Below are 21,732 nucleotides of genomic sequence, written 5' to 3'. Positions count from 1 at the left end.
CATCAATAGATGGGCACATCGTGTTGGGTTTAAGCTTCATATTCCCTTTCCTAAAAGAAGGGAAGCCTGTCTTTGACGTGAGCCGTTAAACATATCTTTAATAGGGTAATTGACTGATATTAAATTTAATATAAACAATATTAATTTCTTGTACCTACTAAATAGAATAAAGGTTCGAAATATATATATCATTATCGATATTAACTAATAAAATTTAAGGATTTCTTATAAAACTTACTTTAAAAATTATGTAGGTATTTTATTTAAATTTTCCAAACTTCCTAAACGCTGTCGTCCATTTTGTGACGTCACAATGTTACTTGATGTAATAATAAACGTCAAACTAATTGTTAACTAATACTTTTGTCAGACGCTCCGTTTGTAAAGGATTTTAACGTGACGACTTTGAACAGCTTAAATATGGACCATCATGGTCGATAGGCGTTTTGGCTCGTATTGTCAAAAAAATATTTGAAAATTGTAATTTTTATGCAATCACTCAAAATCAGTCTCGAAAAAATACGATATTTTTATTTCAATCTAGTAGAATGATAATTAACGATGTATCTAACTAATAACTATCCTATTGTGGTGGATAAAACGTAAAGGTGAACGGTGGAAACGGAAGTGGTAAGTGTATTACATATATTTTGTACAAAATAAATTGCAAGTTGGTTATTTTTTTTTAAACCTCAATATCGACCCAGCCGGGGATTGAACCCTGGACCTCCGTCTTGTAAATCTACCGTGCACACCACTGCGCAACGGAAGCCGTCGGTACGCATGATTGTAAGTGATGATGCAGTCTGTAGTGATAGAAAATTTCTAATTGAATCGTTCTATTTCCGATTGAGGTTCAAGTTGGAGGCCCCACAAATAAGGATTCTCGACACCCTGGAGGTCACATACCCATAGATTGAAAATCACTATTAAAGAGGTAAGAAAGTAAATACTAAGCAAACATCGACTGTACACGTGGAAACAGTAACATGATTTTACGAGCAAGCGTCGACGTTACACTGCTTTTTATTGGTAAGCAGTAACTATAAATTATATTTGTGATTTATACTATAATTACATATTTCTATCGTTCACAAATCTTTTTATTATTACTATTCTAAAATTGTTATAGTCTATGTGTTAAAACGCACATCACGAATACCAATAGACATAGTTTTTAAACGGTCTTAATGTTGAGAGGAAAACTATCGCCTATAGTTTGGCAATTTCGTTCGTAACACTCCTGATGGTTTGCGCGGGCCGGGGGGCGTGTAGATGAATGAAATACCCACACACCTCACTTCCCCGCACGCACAATTTCACACCCGCGCAGTCTTTCCCCCCCGTCGCCCGCATATCATGGGAGTATCTTCAACGAACTTGCCAGACTATAGAGCAACCTACTCGATATCCGTATACGACTTTTTCGAGAGTTTTTAGAAGATCATTACATTCATTTCAGATTATAATACATTGACAGCCTCCGTGGCGCAGTGGTATGCGCGGTGGATTTACAAGATGGAGGTCTAGGTTTCGATTCCAGTTGGGCTGATTGAGGTTTTCTTAAATGCACCAGGTCTAGCTGGTGGGAGTGTTCGGCCGTGGCTAGTTACCACCCTACCGGTAAAGACGTATTGTAAAGCGATATAGCGTTCCGGTACGATGTCGTGTAGAAACCGAAAGGTATGTGAATTTTGTCCTACTCCGAACAAGATACCCCGCTTCCATCTTAGATTGCATCATCACCTACCATCAGGTGAGATTGTGGTCAAGGGCTCACATGTAAAGAATAAAAAGAAACTAAAATATAGTATTGATCATCAATTATATTACTAAGCAGTAGGCACTCAACTTAAACAAAGATTTTAAAAATACTTAGAATAAATTCATAAAAAAAATAATTTAAACAAGCTTTTTTATCATTGATATAATCATTAACACCATAGTAAGACTTCCCTAAAAGCTTGCGTTTAATAAACACTTTGAACTTTTTGTGAGGTAATACCTATATAAAAGTATGATATTCTGTGAACCGACCTCATTCATTCATTCATTCAATTCAACTGCACCATCAATATACCAATCAAACCACGCGAAGCTGTCAAATAACCCGCAGTTCGACTCAGACTATAATTAAAATAACCGGCTACATTTATCAATCTCGCGTCGAAATACTGGTTAATAATTTACTACTTATGCCTACTTTTTTTCTTGGTAAACCTAGAAATATTGTGACTGATTTTGCCATACGTTTTTATAGCAATAATTGACGGATGGCCCGCCTGGCGGTATAACATACGACTAAGGATACCTAATGAAGAGAAAGACAAATGTCAATCAATAGCAGCACAACCGGAAATAGCGCTGTCTTTCATTGCGTTAGGAGATGGGACTGGGACAACTCCACCGCTATTGGTTGACATTTTGTCTATTTCTCTTCACTTGGTCACATGCTAGGTCCCTAGGGGCATAACATGCGACCAAAAAGATATCTAGTGAAGAGAAATAAACAAATGTCAACCAATAGCGGCACTACCGGAAATATCACTTTCATTGCGTTAGGAGATGGGACTGGGACAACTCCGCCGCTATTGGTCGACATTTTGTCTATTTCTATTCACTTGGTCACATGCTAGGTCTCTAGTGGCATAACATGCGACCATTAAGATATCTAGTGAAGAGAAATAAACAAAAGTCAACCAATAGCGGCGCAATCGGAAATATCGCTATTTCTTTCATTGGGTTGAGACGAAAGAGATGGGACCGGGACGATTCCGCCGCCATTGGTCGACATTTTGATTATATCTCATGAGACACGGTCCCTTTGTATACCTATGGTAAGTGGTAAAATAAAACTTTCGCCTATTATGAACAGAGCAACATTATAGTTGGCAAGGATAACATCCGCACTTTGCCAATCAATATGAGGCGTAAGTTAGCCTTATGTGCTGTACCTAATTAGGTACACCTACAACCATGCCTTTTAGATTCACAGCAATGCTGTATGGCGGCAGAAATATCAGTAAGCACGAGAGCTGTGATAGCCCAGTGGATATGACCTCTGCCTCCGATTTTTTCAGTTGTGTGCATTCTAAGAAATTAGATATCGGTGAAGGAAAAACATCGTGAGAAAACATGCATACCAGAGAATTTTCATAATTCTCTGCGTGTGTGAAGTCTGCCAATCCGCATTGGGCCAGCGTGGTGGAGTATTGGCCTAACCTCTCTCATTCTGAGAGGAGACTCGAGGTCAGCAGTGAGCCGAATATGGGTTGATGACGACGACGAAGTTTACTTAAATGCTACTCAATAAATACTCAAATACGTATTGTACTTTACTTACTGATGCAGCATACGTTAAATAGATGCCGTATACTTAGTAATGGTGCAGCTTACTGTGCTGTTCAGAAGCAACACAATGCTACATAATATAGAGCTTGTGTACAAATTTGGTGCCGGCTACAAGCGAAATTGTGTCTGTGTTGCTCGTGCATCGTGAGGAAACCTGCATACCAGTGAATTATCTTAATTCTCTGCGTGTGTGAAGTCTGCCTATTAGTACCAAGGCAATAGGTCATTAGGCCATCGTGGTGGACCTAATCCTTTTCATTCTGAGAGGAGACTCGAGCTCAGCAGTGAGCCAAATATGGGTTGATAATGATGATGATGACGAACGATATATATATGAATATATAATAATAGGTTACGAGTACAGATGTGTTTATATGATCCACAAACGCCTGTATTTTGTGTGCCAAAATGATAACCCTCCGATAGTTCGGATAAAGGATTGTAAACCTATTCAGCCTAGTCCTACAGGGACATGTTTATTTGCCAGTGAACGGAGTAAAATGAAAATAGACACGGTCCCATAAATAATTGAAGGCTTCGATATAACCGTCCCTGGACGGAGCCCGGGGTGTTCAGAAGGGAGTCATCTTTCACTCCGCCCTCCCCAATACTGAATTATTCTGCCATAACACACTTGTTATAGACATTTCTCGAGGAGTGATACTTTTATGATTTACTCCAACTTTTATTGGCACTTAAAGGAGAGTATACGATTTATTTTCCGTTCAATATGAGGTGCGAGTATATCAATTTTTCGAACTCTCTCAGGGCGTCTACGTGTTGTTCGAAGATTTTTGGGGCGTTGCCGTGTTCGTTTTTGATAAATCTATACTTGAGACACTTGCCTCTACTTCGTACCGTTGGAATATCTTTTTTTTAGGGTTCCGTAGTCCACAAAGAACAATTATAGATTCGTAATATCCGTCTGTCCATCCGAGGAGTTAAAGCTTCGCAGTTTGTGCATATAGGCAGTTCACAAGTAAGTTTTATTTTCATTAAAGTTTTGCCCTATTAAGGCGAAAGTGGTGGATATAGTCCAATGTCCTAACGTTGTGATTTAGAATATATAGTTGTGTTTAGTATAAGGACATAGGATGCATTTATTGGTGTTAAATATTTTCGATGTGTGAGTTTATCTCGTCCTTCTCAAAAGCTACATACTATTTTATTGGTGAATTTGAGTGCGATATAATTCCAATAGACGTTCTAAGGTCTTAAGTCAAGTCTTTTGATAGAGTCCTGCGAGAAAATCGAATTAATTACTCAACTTACTTGTTACTTGTAATAACTTACAACTTACCTACACTCTTACTTAAGCTCCACTTCACTTGTGTACCTCTACAGAACTAAATATCTTTGGCTGGTGAGAAGCTTTAGCCGTGGCTAGTTACCAGCCTACTGGCAAAGACGTACCGTCAAGGGACTTAGCGTTCCGATACGATGCCGTGTAGAAACCGAAAGGAGTCTGGATTATTTTCCTACACCTAACAAGTTAGCCCGCTACCATCTTAGATTACATCATCACTTACCATCTTCAGGTGAGATTGTGGTCAAGGGCTAACTTGTAAAGAATAAAATATATATATATATATATATATATATCATTGCTCAATGCATTCTACTTGATGCAAAACTCTAAATCAATGTAAATAAATCGAGAGCTACAATTTTCCCTCCAAACTCTTATCTTATATTATAATAATTTTAGAATTAGAATATTTTTAGTAAATAGTAAAGATTTTGGTGAAAGAAAACTTTCGGTGAAAAAAAGATGCATTTTTTTTCATATTTTCATTGGTATAATTTGAAAAATTATGACAACGATCAACAGTGACTTTATCAGAGCCAAATCTTTAAGGGTCTCGCAAACTCGCAAAGGGTTGAGGGTCTGGCAAGAGAATAATATTCCTCATAGTATCCCGGTGAAAATGTCAAAAAATTATGCATGACATAAAAAGATCTAGACACTTGAAACCCGCTTCTTTCCAAAGCCATTCCGTAGTTGACTAACGTACCTACTTATCTATGGTAAGAGCATACGCCAAGAGCCCTTATTAAATGAGGTACGTCTGGTTATTGCAGGCTGTCGTTATAAAGGAGAATTTGACAAAATTAAAAAAAAACCATTTCACCTCGACTGGTGACATTTTATGGCTGGCTCATTTTTATGCGAAAAGGATCAGCCTAGCTGTCATTCTTGCCACTATTACACGTATAATTTGTCAACGTATTAGGATAAGGATAAGGATAAGTTAGCATAAATCCCTTATTGTATTCTTTCTCAATTTAAAAAAGAACAAGTTGACTATCATATACTAGGAGGAAGTCCTCAATCTTACTATATTGTAAGTAAGATAAGATAGAGTAAGACCATTGATACAATGCTTTCTACCCGTCAAACTGGGACAAAGGTGTTAATTATGCGCCTATTAACTCATCAGCAACAGTATCCCTTAAACCAGAACACACCAATGCAGATCGGCAAAAATAAGCATTGTGACAGTACCTGGACGAACTCTAAAAAAATTTACTACTACTGTTTAGGGCAGAGGTTCCTAAAGTTTTTTTCTCATAGACCATTTTTAATTGAAATTATACCAGTGAAATTCCTGCTAAGTTACTATCCAAAATTCGACAAAAAATGTGATAAGATTCACCTATGGAAATTTTCGTTGAATCTGATTAAACAACCATTATGAAATAACAGTTTAAAAAAAATGTGAGAATTGATTAATTAATTGATTGTGCTGTGAGGTTTTTTTTGTTTTTCTTTTTCTCTATTGTAAAGAACGTCGAGTAGCTGGATTGCTTCGATGTTTACGTGATGGTGAAGTCTTTGTTCATGTGCTGTGAGTGAATGACAAAAAGTAAAATTGTCCAGGGAAAAAGTTACTTCAGCCAACTTAAATTTTTGATACTACTACTACTCAACAACAGCACGAGGATGCAATCAATTCAATTCAAATTATTTTATTTTTAAAACTCCCCAGTCGGTAGGAAACCAGATAAATTTTCGTGGACCCCCGTTTACGAATCGTGAACCTCCATTTTTATGTCACGTCAACGCAGAGCCCTACCGAGTCTTCCGTAGACCCCTAGACCACTTTGGGAATCAATGGTTTAGGGGAAGAACAAAAAGACTTATCACCTAGCCACGGCAAGCGATAGCTTTCGTGTTCCATATTCGTGCAGCAGATGCATATCACGGCAGAACGATCGGAAATTATACGAGGCGGACATTAAACAGTGCTTTATGATGTCACTTCCGCCGCCGTAAAATCGACTCGTCTCCGAAATGCATAATTTGTACCACAGTCACGCGCATTACGCTACTAAACGGTGTCGGTGAACACGTTACACACTAAACTCTAGTGGATCCACCGATGGTAGATAAATTGTTATGGGCCCTGACTTATTGTCCGGGTCTCCATGTTTATGGCGGCTCGGCAGGTTTTAATATTGCTTCATAACGGGCGATATTTTCCGTTCAACTTTTTGCGTGATACCAACAAATGTTTTACTGTTTCGTCGATGTAAGGCATTTGGGTGAGTTTGGTTTATTGCCAGAGAATTCCAACTCTGACGCGTTTGCTGCTGTTAGTGTGTTCGATTATTTTCTTCCCAGACTAGATGAGGTTGGAATCTGCAGACGCTCCGCATAATAGTAGAAAGATGCCTGCGTGATGTATGATTAATTATTATTGATTGATTGATGGCTATGAATCAAAATGATTTCTTCGGGACCTTATTATATTTTTATTATATTCTTTACAAGTTAGCCCTTAACTACAATTAAGTATCACCTTATAGGCAAGTGATGATGCAATCTAAGATGGAAGCGGGCTCACTTGTTAGGAGGAGGATGAAAATCCACACCCCCTTCGTTTTCTACACGACATCTTACCGTAACGCTAAATCGCTTGGCGGTACATCTTTGCTGGTAGGTTGGTAACTAGCAACGGCCGAAGCCTCCCACCAGCCAGACCTGGACAAATAAAGAAAACCCCAATTGGCCCAGCAATAATCATACGATACCAAACTTTTACAAAAACGTAAAAATCATTAAAAGGACTATTAGATGATTTGAAGCAAATTTATTTTGGAAAAACCTATGGAAATAAAAACATATTATGTTATATAACAATCTGCCAAACTCCACAAAGGCGTTAACAACATAAAAGCATTTAAGGGATCGATTTAATCCTATATCCTCACAAATTTGGACAAAATATTGAAAAAACAATGTAATTAAAATTTTGTTACAATAATGCATCCCTATCAGCCGATAGTCGGCCACTGCTGGACATGCTGTCTGCAAAAATGACGATATGTTAACTCTAAGTTAAGTGAACAGTACGTTTAGATTTTAGATTTTTAGTTAATTTTCGTAGAAATAAAAAACTGATTTTTACAAAATATATCATAATATGAATGACTGTTGTTATTAATCATAAATGGCGTTCGCTAAGTTAACAAAACAGTTAAGTTAAACAATATCTGGTTTAAGATCTTAAGATCTTTATTTTCTCAAAAGAATTACGTTAAATTTGCTTAGGTAAATGAGAATCGCTTATATGAGAAATATAATCAACTAAACTAAGGTAATTCACCTGTGCACAGACTAATTAGATTTAAATTTTACATACAAAAAAATCAAATAAATAATTGCTAAAAATATTTTTTTTTATTAATATTTTTTATGATTCTCGTTTGAATTTAATAGTAATTTGATTTTGAATAATATTTTGATTAATATTGTTAAGCAGAATGGTAATTGCACTGGTGTTGGCCTACTTTGCCTATGTTTGAGCATTTAAATGGTGTTTACTAAATACTTTCATACTTAGTAGTTATTTATTAATGCCTGAAGTAAATAGATAATAAACTAAGTATTATATGACAAGCGTATCTATACAACAGCGTATCTATACATCTGATGCATGTAGACCGTAGATAAGTATCGGCCGAGACGATAAAAATGATCGTAAATGCAACAGAATGCATCAAAAAGTTCCACCCGACACGACATATGCGAGATCGCATACATAGGGTGACATTTTTGAAAAAGTCATTTGTAATGTAACAACTACATAACATACATTAAATTAATCAATTCTTGTTTTAATACAACCCTTATGACGTAATTTTTAAAGTCTCGGCTTACATCAATTCTCAGTTTAATATTGGATTTATAATATTTTTAGATTTGTTCAGATCTACTTTGTTAACATGCTTTAGTTACTAGGCTAACGATAACGCCAAGCGCCTTTTCCTGATTAATTTCTGCGTAGAAACCACTCAGGGATGGTTAAATAAACTCTAACATTCTACTAAGCCTGATCGTCAGTTATCATCGAGAGAGATTACAACCAATTAATAACAAATTAATTTTCAACAATTTACGTTAATTCTGGACGCCGTACTTATATGACTTATGTAACTTACATAATATATACATATAGTTCAATACTAAATTGCACAAATTAAAAAAAATCAAAATTTAAAATTTATTTATTTCTATAAAATACATTTATTTTAGAATTTAAACTATCGTGACTGTTATTCATATTAATTGATTATGAAACATGGCTAAAACTCACGTAATATTAGGTCGGAATATGCCCGACTAGTATCGAACCCATACGGGGCCCTTAGTCATGAGCTGGTTCTTGCATCGCGGCCTCGTATGGGTTCGAAACTAGTCGGGCATACTCCGATCTAATATCACGTGAGTTTAAACCGTGTTTCATAATCAATTAAAATTTATTTATTTCAATTTATTGCTTATATTCACAATATTCAAAAATCATATTTTATTTCAATTAGGCATAGTGTCACTAAGGCGAAAATATTTCATTCATCATTTGGTCGATCTCGTGTAACTTAGCCTTTATTCGGGTGTCTCTTCACTGGACGCTCTGCAAATGTCACCCGATAAAAGTTAAAAAAAAGTGGATAATTTTCGGGCGGTGTCTTTTGTAACCGAAACGTTCCTAGCGAATCCATTAATTAGTGAGATAAAGGACGGCACCCACCGTTTGCTTTACAGCCCTTTGATGCTTGATTAACTCCGACATCGGACTGACCTATTAGGATGGAATTATCATGCGATCTAATCGTTGATACCCATCGAGGCCCGAGATACACACCGCAAGTCCGTTTCAGTAAAAAATAACTCTCTGGGATTAGGATTACTATAGCGACTACTCTCAACCCATTTCACCCTTTTTAGCTATTTCTTAAATTTAGGCAATTTTGACCTTTTTCCTCCAACTAAAAGCTTGAAGAACGCAGCAACAAATTTGAGTAATTTCCCTTATGCGTGTATATTACGCGTTTATTATGGTTTCTGGACTAAGAAGGTCATCATAATAAAGTAAAAAAAGAACGCTCATATAGGACTAGGATTACTATAGCGACTACTCTCAACCCATTTCACCCTTTTTAGCTATTTCTTAAATTTAGGCAATTTTGACCTTTTTCCTCCAACTAAAAGCTTGAAGAACGCAGCAACGAATTTGAGTAATTTCCCTTAGGCGTGTAGATTACGCGTTTATTATGGCTTCTAGACTAAGAAGGTCATCATAATAAAGTAAAAAAAGAACACTCATATAGGACTAGGATTACTATAGCGACTACTCTCAACCCATTTCACCCTTTTTAGCTATTTGTTAAATTTAGGCAATTTTGACCTTTTTCCTCCAACTAAAAGCTTGAAGAACGCAGCAACAATTTGAGTAATTTCCCTTACGCGTGTATATTACGCGTTTATTATGGCTTCTGGACTAAGAAGGTCATCATAATAAAGTAAAAAAAGAACGCTCATATAGGACTAGGATTACTATAGCGACTGTTTACCCTCAACCCATTTCACCCTTTTTAGCTATTTCTTAAATTTAGGCAATTTTGACCTTTTTCATCCAACTAAAAGCTTAAAGAACGCAGCAACAAATTTGAGTAATTTCCCTTATGCGTGTATATTACGCGTTTATTATGGCTTCTGGACTAAGAAGGTCATCATAATAAAGTAAAAAAGAACGCTCACATAGGACTAGGATTACTATAGCGACTACTCTCAACCCATTTCACCCTTTTTAGCTATTTGTTAAATTTAGGCAATTTTGACCTTTTTCCTCCAACTAAAAGCTTGAAGTACGCAGCAACGAATTTGAGTAATTTCCCTTAGGCGTGTAGATTACGCGTTTATTATGGCTTCTAGACTAAGAAGGTCATCATAATAAAGTAAAAAAAGAACGCTCATATAGGACTAGGATTACTATAGTGACTGTCTACCCTCAACCAATTTCACCCTTTTTAGCTATTTCTTAAATTTAGGCAATTTCGACCTTTTTCCTCCAACTAAAAGCTTGTGAAGCAACGCAGCAACAAATTGAGTGATTTCCCTAACGCGTGTATATTACGCGTTTATTAAGGCTTCTGGACTAAGAAGGTCATCATAATAACCATAGCTTCTGGACTAAGAAAGTCATGCCGTTAATGAGTTATTTCAGATTATGTTACCTTTAACTAAAACCTGAAGAATTCTTAGGTGTGGTTTCCTCCCGATGTTTTCCGAAAAACGCCCTAAAAGCCAAAGAGTGCCCTGAATCTCGACCTTCCAAATGAAATTTAAAGTCTTCATCAGTTCGGTCATATTAATTATTATCATTACCGATAATTTGTGGGTTATTTAAACTAATACTCGTATTATAAAGCTGAAGAGTTTGCTTGTTTGTTTGAATACGTTAATCTCAGGAGCTACTGGTCCGATTTGAAAAATTCTTTCAGTGTTAGATAGTTCATTTATCGGGGAAGGCTATAAACTACACATTATTGCAGTATTCATACGGGTACGGGAACCACGCGGGTGAAGCCGTGCGGCGTCAGCTTGTTTATTTATATAATAACACGAGATAGAAACAATTCGTCAGTCTAATATCACCTTTATAATATAATATCTGTTACGGTCATAACCCTTTCTTTCTGCAATTGTTTTTTTTATTTCTGAAGAAGTGATCCTAGTATGATCTCAACCTTGAACGGATCTACGTTTTCCATCGGCTTCTATCGACAGTCGTCATGGTGTAGATGATGATGATGATACTAATTAATTTATGATAGGTATTATTTTGGTATAGTACAGGCAGATTCTGTAAATTGAAACTATACTCCAGAGAAATACTAATTCATAAAAATACACTAAACATCAGGTGACCAGCTTGCCGGATGTTCCCGTAAAATACAGTCATGGAAGTGCACACAAAGAAGCAACGAACCAAGAGCATTTTATTATCGCGGTATTAGTATATCGATGGAATCTAATCGATTCAAAGGGCATGCCGGCTAGGTAAGAGCGGATAGCCGGAGATTCCGCGCATGCCGTCGGAGGAAAACAATGACTGAGGCGCAAACGGGGGCAGTGTCACGTAATAGCCGGCCTTCCGGCTTCGTTTATCAAAAAATTTATTTCGGCATTCCGCGCGTACCGGCGATCCACGCTCGGGGGTTGCATCGCTTAATTTATCTACACCCGAAAATGCCAACCACCCGTTCCGTTGTACGGTCAACTGATCGTCTATTTTTTAGGGTTCCGTAGTCCACAAATAACCCTTAAAGTTTCGCTATATACGTCTGTACGTCCGTCCGTCTGTCCGCGGTTTAAAGCAGAGACTATTACTACTAGAAAGATGTAAATTAGCTTAATATGTACATTAAAATGTGAACAAACTTTAATGAGTTCCTTAAAGATAAAAGCGCTTGGAGGCCATTTGATCAGCTTCCACCTTCACAAATAAAGTAAAACTATAAGAAATTGTAATGTTATCATGAATTGTAAATTATAATACTGTATGATTTTTTAAAAAGAGCAACTGTTGAGTTTCTTGAATCTTTACAAATAGTCAACTGACGTGTCAAAAGTGCTTATAAACTGAGCCTACTTGAAATAAATGATTTTTATTTTTTTTTTGATAAAATAAAATCTTGAAAAATTTTTTTTAGGGTAGGTACCTCCTGCACATGTAAAGTGGGGATGATTTTTTTTATTCGTTTATTTCATAGTGTGGGGTACTCTTAGATAATTCGTTGAAAGATATAAGGGGTCTTAAGGAAGGAACCCTACACTGCGCGTGGCCTGACACGCAATTGACCGGTTTTTATCTATGTTTAGCAACTGTCAAAAATTTAAAATAGGTCCTATTAGTAATACCCGAATTAGAAACGACTTTCCCCATCTGTTTAATGGATGAAAAGTGTTTTTATGTCATCTCTAATAATCTCCTGGCCAAACTATTATTATTAACCATCACGAATTATCATTAATGATAGTGATAGAGATAGTTTGGCCGGGAGTTATTCAGGCAACCTAGTCGCAATATATTTTATAACATCCTAATTTTGATCTATAACACTTTTCATCCATTAGGCAGGTGGGTGAAGTTCGTTTCCAATTCGAATCTCTTGTTGTCAATTTCAATTTGTTCAAGTTGTTCAATTTGTTGTCGTTTGGGAAACAGATAAAATATTAGCAACATTGAGTACATACATAGAGAATAAGTATGGCATAGTAGAAGCAAAGCGTTCATAAGGTTTTATATGCAATATAAGATAATATCGGAAAATTTCTTGTCCAAAGTTTTGTTATGTATTGTAACTAGACCTCCAAGCACAACGATCTCGAGCCGCCAGCATCCAGCGGCACCCTGCAACCCGCTTGATATCCTTGATCCACCTTCCAAATAATAAGAGTATTTTTTGTCAAAACTAACGATCAGACCTCAGACTAATAAATTACCTTCTATTGGACTTATATCGCATTCAAATTCTATAACAAAACTTACACATTAAACATATTTAACACCAATAAATATATCCTGTGTCCTTATTCTATAAATTTAAATCGTTTTAAATAGAGATAAAACCAACGATATCATCAAAAATGCACAAAAGTTATTATTCAGTTGTAAATATAAATTTTCGAATTTTTTAGAAATCAAAAATTTATAAATCATCAACTAAAAAACTTTTGTTAATTGTTTTGACACGATCTTAGAAAATATGATTATAAAAAATGTAAAAAGGCTCCAAGAAGAAGAAGGTTCTTAGAAAAGGTAGATTAATATATATATATATATATATATATTAAAACAGGGTATCGGATAATTTAGTAAAGGAGATGGACCATTTCAGGTCCACTTTTGTACCCTGTATCATTAAACTTCAAAAACTACAAGGATTTTATTAAAATCCAAATAAGTGATTAAATCTAGGTAAATAAAAAGAAATAAATTTTTGAAAAACCCAAGTTTTAGAGATAAATCAAGATGGCGCCCTTAAAGCGACTATGACTCTTCTTTTGAATCTTTTGTCAAATCGGAAATATTTTAAACAGTTTTTGAGATGTAAGTAAAGAAACAAACCCCTTTTTAAGGTTCCGTAGTTCACAAGGAACCCTTACAGTTTGGCCATGCCCGTCCGACCGTCCGTCCGTCCGCGGCTTAGCGCAGAGACTATTACTACTAAAAAGCTGTAAATTTGCATGAGTATGTACAATAAAATGTGAACAAAGCCGTAAAATAAAATCTTAAAAAAAACGTATTTTTAGCGCGTGGCCTGACACGCACTTGGCCGGTTTTTTTAGTTAACTATTTATAACTTTTGCAATTTTTGCTTTGCTTTTTGCTAGCGGCTCTACATTTTTTTCAAAAACTATCTAAGTAGGCACATGCCATTCCGAATAGAATGACTATTCAACCATTTATAAAGGAGAAAGAGAAAAAGTTTTGACTTAAAAAGCACTTGTTAAAGTGTAATTATCGTTGTTGCCTGAGTATTTTAGAATCAAAGTCTCGATTGGACAATCTCTCCGCTAGATGTCACTAAACGCCACTAGCCCGCGCTAACGTTGTGTTACTCTGGAAACTATAGTTGCCTCGACCTATTTAGGATAAAACTGCAACCTTCCAGAAGACGGACGGTGACGTCGCTGCAGTCGGATACGTAAAGGCCACAACATAAATTTTTGAAGGGTAGAGATTTCTTTATAATCTCTGCCTAAAAATACTACATAATATTATAAAATCATCATCAACGAGTCTCCTTACAGAATGAGAGGGATTAGACCTTAGACCACCACTCTTGCCAATGCGGATTGACAGATTGCCTTCGATTCGGGGGGCGTAGGTTCAAATCCGGCCCGCGGCAGGCACCTCCTACTTTTCAGTTAAATAAATGCATTTTAAAAATTAAATATTACGTGTACTACTTGAACGCCAGTGGGACATACGCATGCCCGGTAGATTTAGCGCGGCAATACTTTTGTCGCTGTAAATTTAATTTTAACTGTGGTATTCTTCTCTACTGTAATTATAGAGTGTGTACAGGGCCTTTTTAATATTGATAATATAGAAACTTGTCACTAGTCATTAGTCAGAATTTGGTTTTTGAAATGTCGGGTTTTAAGCTTAATTTAATGATCGAAGTTTAATGTTTTTGTTAATGAATTTTTATGTTCTTATGGTTATTTTTATGGTTTTTCATTTAAGAAAATGTGCACTTTAATCTGGTGTATAAATATCTTAGTGTTGTGTAATAAAAAAATTATTAATTTTGAAAAAGTTTATAATAAAAAAATAAAAGTCAAAGTTTAAGATTTTTTATTAAAAGTTTTTAAATACAATGTTAAAGTTATTCATTTGTTGGCGGTTTATTCTCTATATTCTCCCCTGCACGACGTGTTATTTTATTTTCAAATATGTGCGATATTTTAACTAAGTCGTCGTAACATTTTTAGTAGGTCGGCATTTGTCGTATTTTGGATTTTTGGGGGGCGGGACTTATCGGGGCGTTTATCTATATATCTGGTTGATATAATGGACGTACCAATGGTTAAACAGTGACGGAAAAACATCGTGAGTAAACCTGCATACCAGACAATTTTCTTAATTCTCTGCTTGTATGAAGTCTGCCAATCCGCATTGGGCCAGCGTGGTGGACTATTGGCCCTCTCATTCTGAGAGGAGACTCGAGCTCAGCAGTGAGCCGAATAGGGGTTGATAATGATGATGATGAAAGTCCAACCATCTCGTCATAATGTCCAAGCCATGGATCAAGTATTTTAATAGATGCATTGACAAAGTCAAAATTTCTAATGATAGATTTTCCATTTGATGTTTTGATTTGGATAAAAATGTTACTCGTATGTATATCTCTCTGTCTCTCTATAGTCGTTCCTTCATTACTGAAGATCGTGGTCCTGGTAAGATCCCAGCCTCCTGTGGGTCCACGCCTTCCATCTGCTTCTATAGGTGGCCATCGCTGCTATAGTGCTTCGTCCCTTTATCCTCCTTCAGCTGGCACGGAAAAAGACTCGCATGTATATATATAATGTCAATGATTCCGATAGGAGGACTGTCGGCCAGTATAGCTGAACCTCAGACCAACTATTGTATAGGACCTGCCTCGCTAGATGTTACTTTTCTGTTAAAGTAATGTGATCAACGATCTAATGCGATTATAAAAGCTGTCTCTATAGAATCGATGTTAAATAGTTGTAATCGTGTTCGTCGGTTAAAGAGCTCCGTAAAAATACCTTTTTGTGTAGTTGAATGGTGTAAAAAACGGACAAAAACTTCTAGTTTAGTATAAGATATATACCAAATCTAAGCTCGTTTTCCTCAGAAAATGACAGACAATTTTGTTTGCGACTGTGAGTGCGATACAGGTCCTTCTATAATTGGTCTGAGTAGCTGAACCATTCGGTCGTAAAATTCGGACTTCAGTAAACCAATCTGTCAAATAGGAAGTAGTATAATGGGCAGGGTGTATCGCAACCGTTATTGCCGCTCACGGGGTTCCGGTATGCCAATGATTTATCGGCGCTCCCGGCATTTGTGGCCCGACTGGTGTCCATTGTCCGGGTTACGGGACGGATCATCGCTGAGTTATGGCACCGGGGGCGACCACTTTTGATTTCGTCTTAATGCGTTGATCTCTCACTTGCTTGCTTTTATTTTTTTTTTGTATATTAGATAGCTTGAAGCTTCACATAAGGCTTTGATTTACACCTATACTAGCGGACGCCCGCGACTTCGTTCGCGTGAAAGTCGATGTAAACTTGTAAACTACCCCTACCCTACCACTACCCTAACCTACCCCGACTCTACCCTACCCACCCCTACCCTATCCCCACCCTACCCCTACCCTACTATATAATAAAATATCATATTGTCATCCATACGTCATTACATATCTGTCATTATACGTCAATTACATAGCTTTCATTTGCGTTTTGCGTTTTATGTCAAGTCACACGGAAATGTTGTCGAACGGGATAAAAGTATTCTATGTCCTTCTCCTGGCTCTAAACTACCTCTCTGCCAATTTTCAGCTAAATCGGTTCAGCCGTTTTTGAGTTATAAGTGGAGAAACTAACACGACTTTCTTTTATATATATAGATGTTGCTCCATACCTTTCTTCATCATGTGATTATACGTTTAGTAGTTTCGGAAATAAACGGGAATAGACAGAGTGATTTAAAATTTGTTTTTTTAATTTTTTAACGTCTCTATTGAAGAGAGTTTCATTCAAAGTACAGACAATCGCTAAGGCTCATCTACTTATTTTTAACCGTTGACCTAGCATTCCAAGGTTCTGCCTTGCTATTTTATTTTATTCTTTACAAGTTCGCCCTTGACTACAATTTCTATCTGATGTTAAGTGATTATGCAATCTAAGATGAAATCCTATTAATATTATAAACGCGAAAGTTTGTATGGATGTTTGTTACTCCAAACCAATTTGGCTGAAATTTGGAATGGAAATAGATTTTACTCTGGATTAACACATAGGCTACTTTTATGCCGGAAAAATCTTGGATTCGGAGGGATTTGTGAAAACTAAATTTCACGCGGTGTGCTCGTAGTAATGAGTAATTTGACAACTTCTATGTATGCACATTCCATCATAAATTATAATGAATTACCATTATAGCGACAAGGAAAAAGTCCTCAGATACATAAGTACCTAAAAGGATCTTGTCTTTGTTTCTGTGTTCCAAACAAAATAAATATAAGCCCGCCAGCCTGCAGCAGGCAGCGTTGTACAGCCGTGAGTCTAAGACTTTCGTATTCCCTTTACCACAAAAAGTCAGGACCTCATACTTAAAATAGGCTGACGATGCTTATGCGACTGGTATGTCTCTCAAAAAGTTTATTAAACGCAAGCTTATAGGAAAATCTTATTATAGTGTTAATGTATGAATGATAAAAAAGCTTGGTGTTAAACTGCACTATGTTCGTACGACTGTGTACTTAGTTTTAAATAGGTTTGTATAATGGTGATAAACAAAAAAAAATTACATTGGCTAAGATAGTTGTGCGCTCTTCTCGGACCAAGGCGCATTTGAAACTCTCGTAACTTAAATTTCAAGTTTTCGACTTTACTTACCACCATTAAATCATGACATAACTGGGCGTTTCGAAGTGCTTGTAAACTAAGAATTAAATTGAATTTTGTTTTTTTTAATTTTTATGAAAGTAACGTACTAAAAATCTGATGAATTAGTGGAAAGTCTTTTCCATTACATTATAATCTATCAATGTTTGCTATTTTCACAGATTAGAAAATGCTTTAATCTGTAATTCGTATTACATTTTTACAAAAAGAAGTTAGAAGTTATTGTTAATTGAAATGTTCGATCCGTATAAAAGTTTTGGGTATTTCTTTTCATTCTTGACCTTTACCGGATGTCAAAATAACCCGTGTTGAATTGCGTGATTAAATTGACATATTACTTCCTGATGTTGTAAAAAATGTTCAACTAATCATAGATATTATTTGTATTTTGTGAGTATAAAGAAATTAATAAGAACCTTTTTTATGTGTGAATAATAAAGTAAGTAAAGTAAAGCAAAATTTACTAATTTATTTTTAACTAGATATTTTTTATTAAATTACATTATTTATTTAAAAATCTCAATAAACAAGTAATAATATTAGCAAAATTTTCAAGAATAGTCTTTTTAATATTAAATTCTTATTAGTAGTTGGTACATTCGATAGATTGGTTTTAAATAGTTTTCAGCACAAATAGAAAGAAAGAAATTGTTACGGCCATCCTTCGTTTCGTTGTAACACTATACAAATATATATTTATAAACAATACATACATACATACTACATTTATTTGTGATCACATTTTTCGGTGTCAGTTGGATATTATATATAAGTATATCTAATACCATTAAACAAGCAATCGACGACAACGATTTTCATGAAACTATGCTTTGCAGTGCAGGTTCAGGGGCGACAGATCTATATAGCTAGGTATCATTTTCAAATAAGTATTAAAGTACGTAACCATCATCACCATAACCTAGCCATCCAGGTACTTAGATAGAATAATATTCTGTTAATGAATTTTTGTTTACGGTACCTATGATAGATTAACAACGTTCGGAACCCTCGTCACGCGAGTTCAACTCGCACTTGTGCGGGTTTTAAAATTTACTTAGCTTTGTCGTTTTATTGGAAGATGTGGTTGTACTTATAAGCTCTGATTGTAATGCAAAGATCGATAACTTGGCGAACTTATACTTATAACTTATATACTCATGATTAATCAACTCTGGTCATACGAATATAAAATAAAAAACTAACATAGTTAGTAAATCGGAAAGCTAAAGATGACCCCAAAAAAAAAGTTGTCCGAATTTGGTTTCGGACCAATTTCTGGACGCTTAATGAGACGGAGCGAGCCTCTCGTGGAGGCACCACTCGTTTTAACAATGTCTAATTTATTTTATATTTGGTTTTTATTTAATTTATTCTCGCGGAGAGGGAGCGGGCGCTGCACCGCGGGGAGCGATGCTTGTTCCGATACGATAATCTCGACTCATACAGGATGTTTGGTCGAAGTTAATTGGCAAGTGGCCGCGTTGGTTTTCGCACCAGCCTTTATTGCTGATCGGAGAGATGTGTCCGATTGCACCTAGCCCGTATAAACCACCTGTTTCTTTTGCTCCGTTTGACTCCCCATCGGCTCAAGGTATTGGGTAGGTAGGTGTGTGTAATTAATTGGATTGGATTGGAGTACCGTCTTGCGGTGACGTAACCGCCTATTATGTGTGGTCCCGCGGTTTGCCTCATTTTACACTTTCACACACTAATAATGCATGTGTATTTTGTTACTCCTTCAACTACTGCATCGATTAGGCTGACATTAAGAACAGAGATAGAGTAAGTATATCCTGAAATATAGATCTGGTTTGGTTCTTCTGCGGATCTTCTCATTTCTGATTCGATCACGTAGAGATACCTACTACTAGCATAGCTCGCTTCATCGTCCGCTGTGTGACTCTGAGCTTTTATGATGCCCATAGCAGTTAGCGACCAAGTCTTGGAAGCATAGGTCGTCACCGGCAACACGCACTCTTCGAAGGCTTTTGTCTTCAGGCACTGTGAAATTTCGGAAGAATTGGCCCCGTTGTCTGATCCTGAAAGAAAAAATATTATCTAATGAAAGACTATAAGAATCTTTTGCGTCAATGTTGGATCAAAGCTCGGGTACAGGTCTTGAAACAGCGCGCATTAAAAGGAGGTTCCTTACTTTGGAACCCTGAGCACCATTTGTTTGGCCACTCAATATCCTCGGAAGTAGGGGAGATGATTTATTGATATTTTTATTTTTTTTTTCCTATGTGAGAGAGTTATGGATTCGTCTTGCGGATGCCGGGTCCATCGTATGGCAGAGAGAAAACTACGAGCAGTCATGGACTTGTGACCTTATATATGTTTATAAATCTGTAAAAATATAAACAATATTATGATGTACAATAAATTATACTAAATGGAATTAAAAATTCTTCTAGAAAATCGACCATAGTCAAGATGACGGTGGAATAACCTATGAGTAAATTTTCCAGAGGATTTGGAATCCAGTACAAGCTGATTGCCGAAATATGATAGGGGCATGCTCAAGCTTTCTTGTGTAAACAAAATGGCCGGAATGTTCCCGAATGTAACAACAAATAAGGATTAGTCACGCAACGGCCGACTCTGCTGATTTTTTTCAGATGAAACTAATTAGCCGGTAGAGCACCGGCCTGAGATCTTACTAAATCAATCTTTCGGAATTTATTTTGTACTTAAAATTACGAACATTTATAACAAGGACATGCGATAGCCAGACAAACCTTAGGTACGAGTACGTAAGTAGCAAATTTTTTTTTTCAATTCAGCCCTTGACCACAATCCACACCCCTTTTGGTTTCTACACTACATCGTACCGGAACGCTAAATCGCTCGGAGGTACGTCTTTACCGGTTGGGTAGTAGCTAACCACGGTCGAAGCCAGATTTTCAATGACCAGAAGTCAATGACCTGCCAGAATAAGAAAACCTCTACCAGCCTAGCTAGGTACTTATCGAACTCAAGTTGTCTATTTTGTAAATCCACCAAGCATACCTACCACTGACTGCACCGCCAATAATAAAGAATATTATAATTATTAAATGCATTTTTATTATTATTATTATTTAGGTACAATTAATTATTATTTATCCAACCGTGAAATAAGGTAGGTAGGGGTAGAGTAGGGATAGGGAAAAAGTGCACATAAATCAAAGCAAAGCTTGCTTGATAAAAAATAAATAACTAACCTATTGAGTAACTTTACTGAGTAAATGAGATGAAAAATAATTTTATAAATTTCACATCTCAGAAGGAAAAAGTTACCTATGATATGTTCTTTGAATTTGAAAGTGTCGGAGGAGTAATGCGGGCGAAGTGGCGCTAAGTATAAATGAGTGTTATAATTTTGACTTTCATACGTCTTCCGGATGTTTTGCAAAATTTGACTAGACGACTAAAGCCGTACTTCTAGCGGTGCCTTACCCGTGTTGTGACGAGGCGGGGATGCGTAATACAATGCTGGTACAAATAGTCGGTTGACACGCGAGCGTTCTAATCAGCCAGCGATCACTGCTGCAACTAGCTACTTACCCGCCGCTTATTTATGCGACGCCGATATCCGATACGTTTTTATTGCGAATGCTCGTTATAACTCATACATATCGCCGTCTAAATTATAGCGAGTTGATAAAGTTATTACAGTTTGGAAAGCTTTGTTTGTGGCCTTTGTTGAGTTTTTATTTTTAGAGGCATTTTTATACGATGCAAACCTTTTATTAGGTAGGCAATGCTGTTGAAGTGTGCATAGGTATATATATATATATATATATATATATATATACATATGTTTGGATTAGGCTGAAAGTTGCGCTTGTGAAGGAAATGGTTAGCTTGGTATGATGTGTAGTGATGAGAGATGAAATTTCAAATGCTACGACACAAGAAGAGAGGAAGGCCAAAGAAGAGATAGT

This window comes from Bicyclus anynana, chromosome Z (assembly GCF_947172395.1).
Source record: "Bicyclus anynana chromosome Z, ilBicAnyn1.1, whole genome shotgun sequence".
Classification (NCBI taxonomy): Eukaryota; Metazoa; Arthropoda; class Insecta; order Lepidoptera; family Nymphalidae; genus Bicyclus; species Bicyclus anynana.
This window is presented reverse-complemented; position numbering follows the sequence as displayed.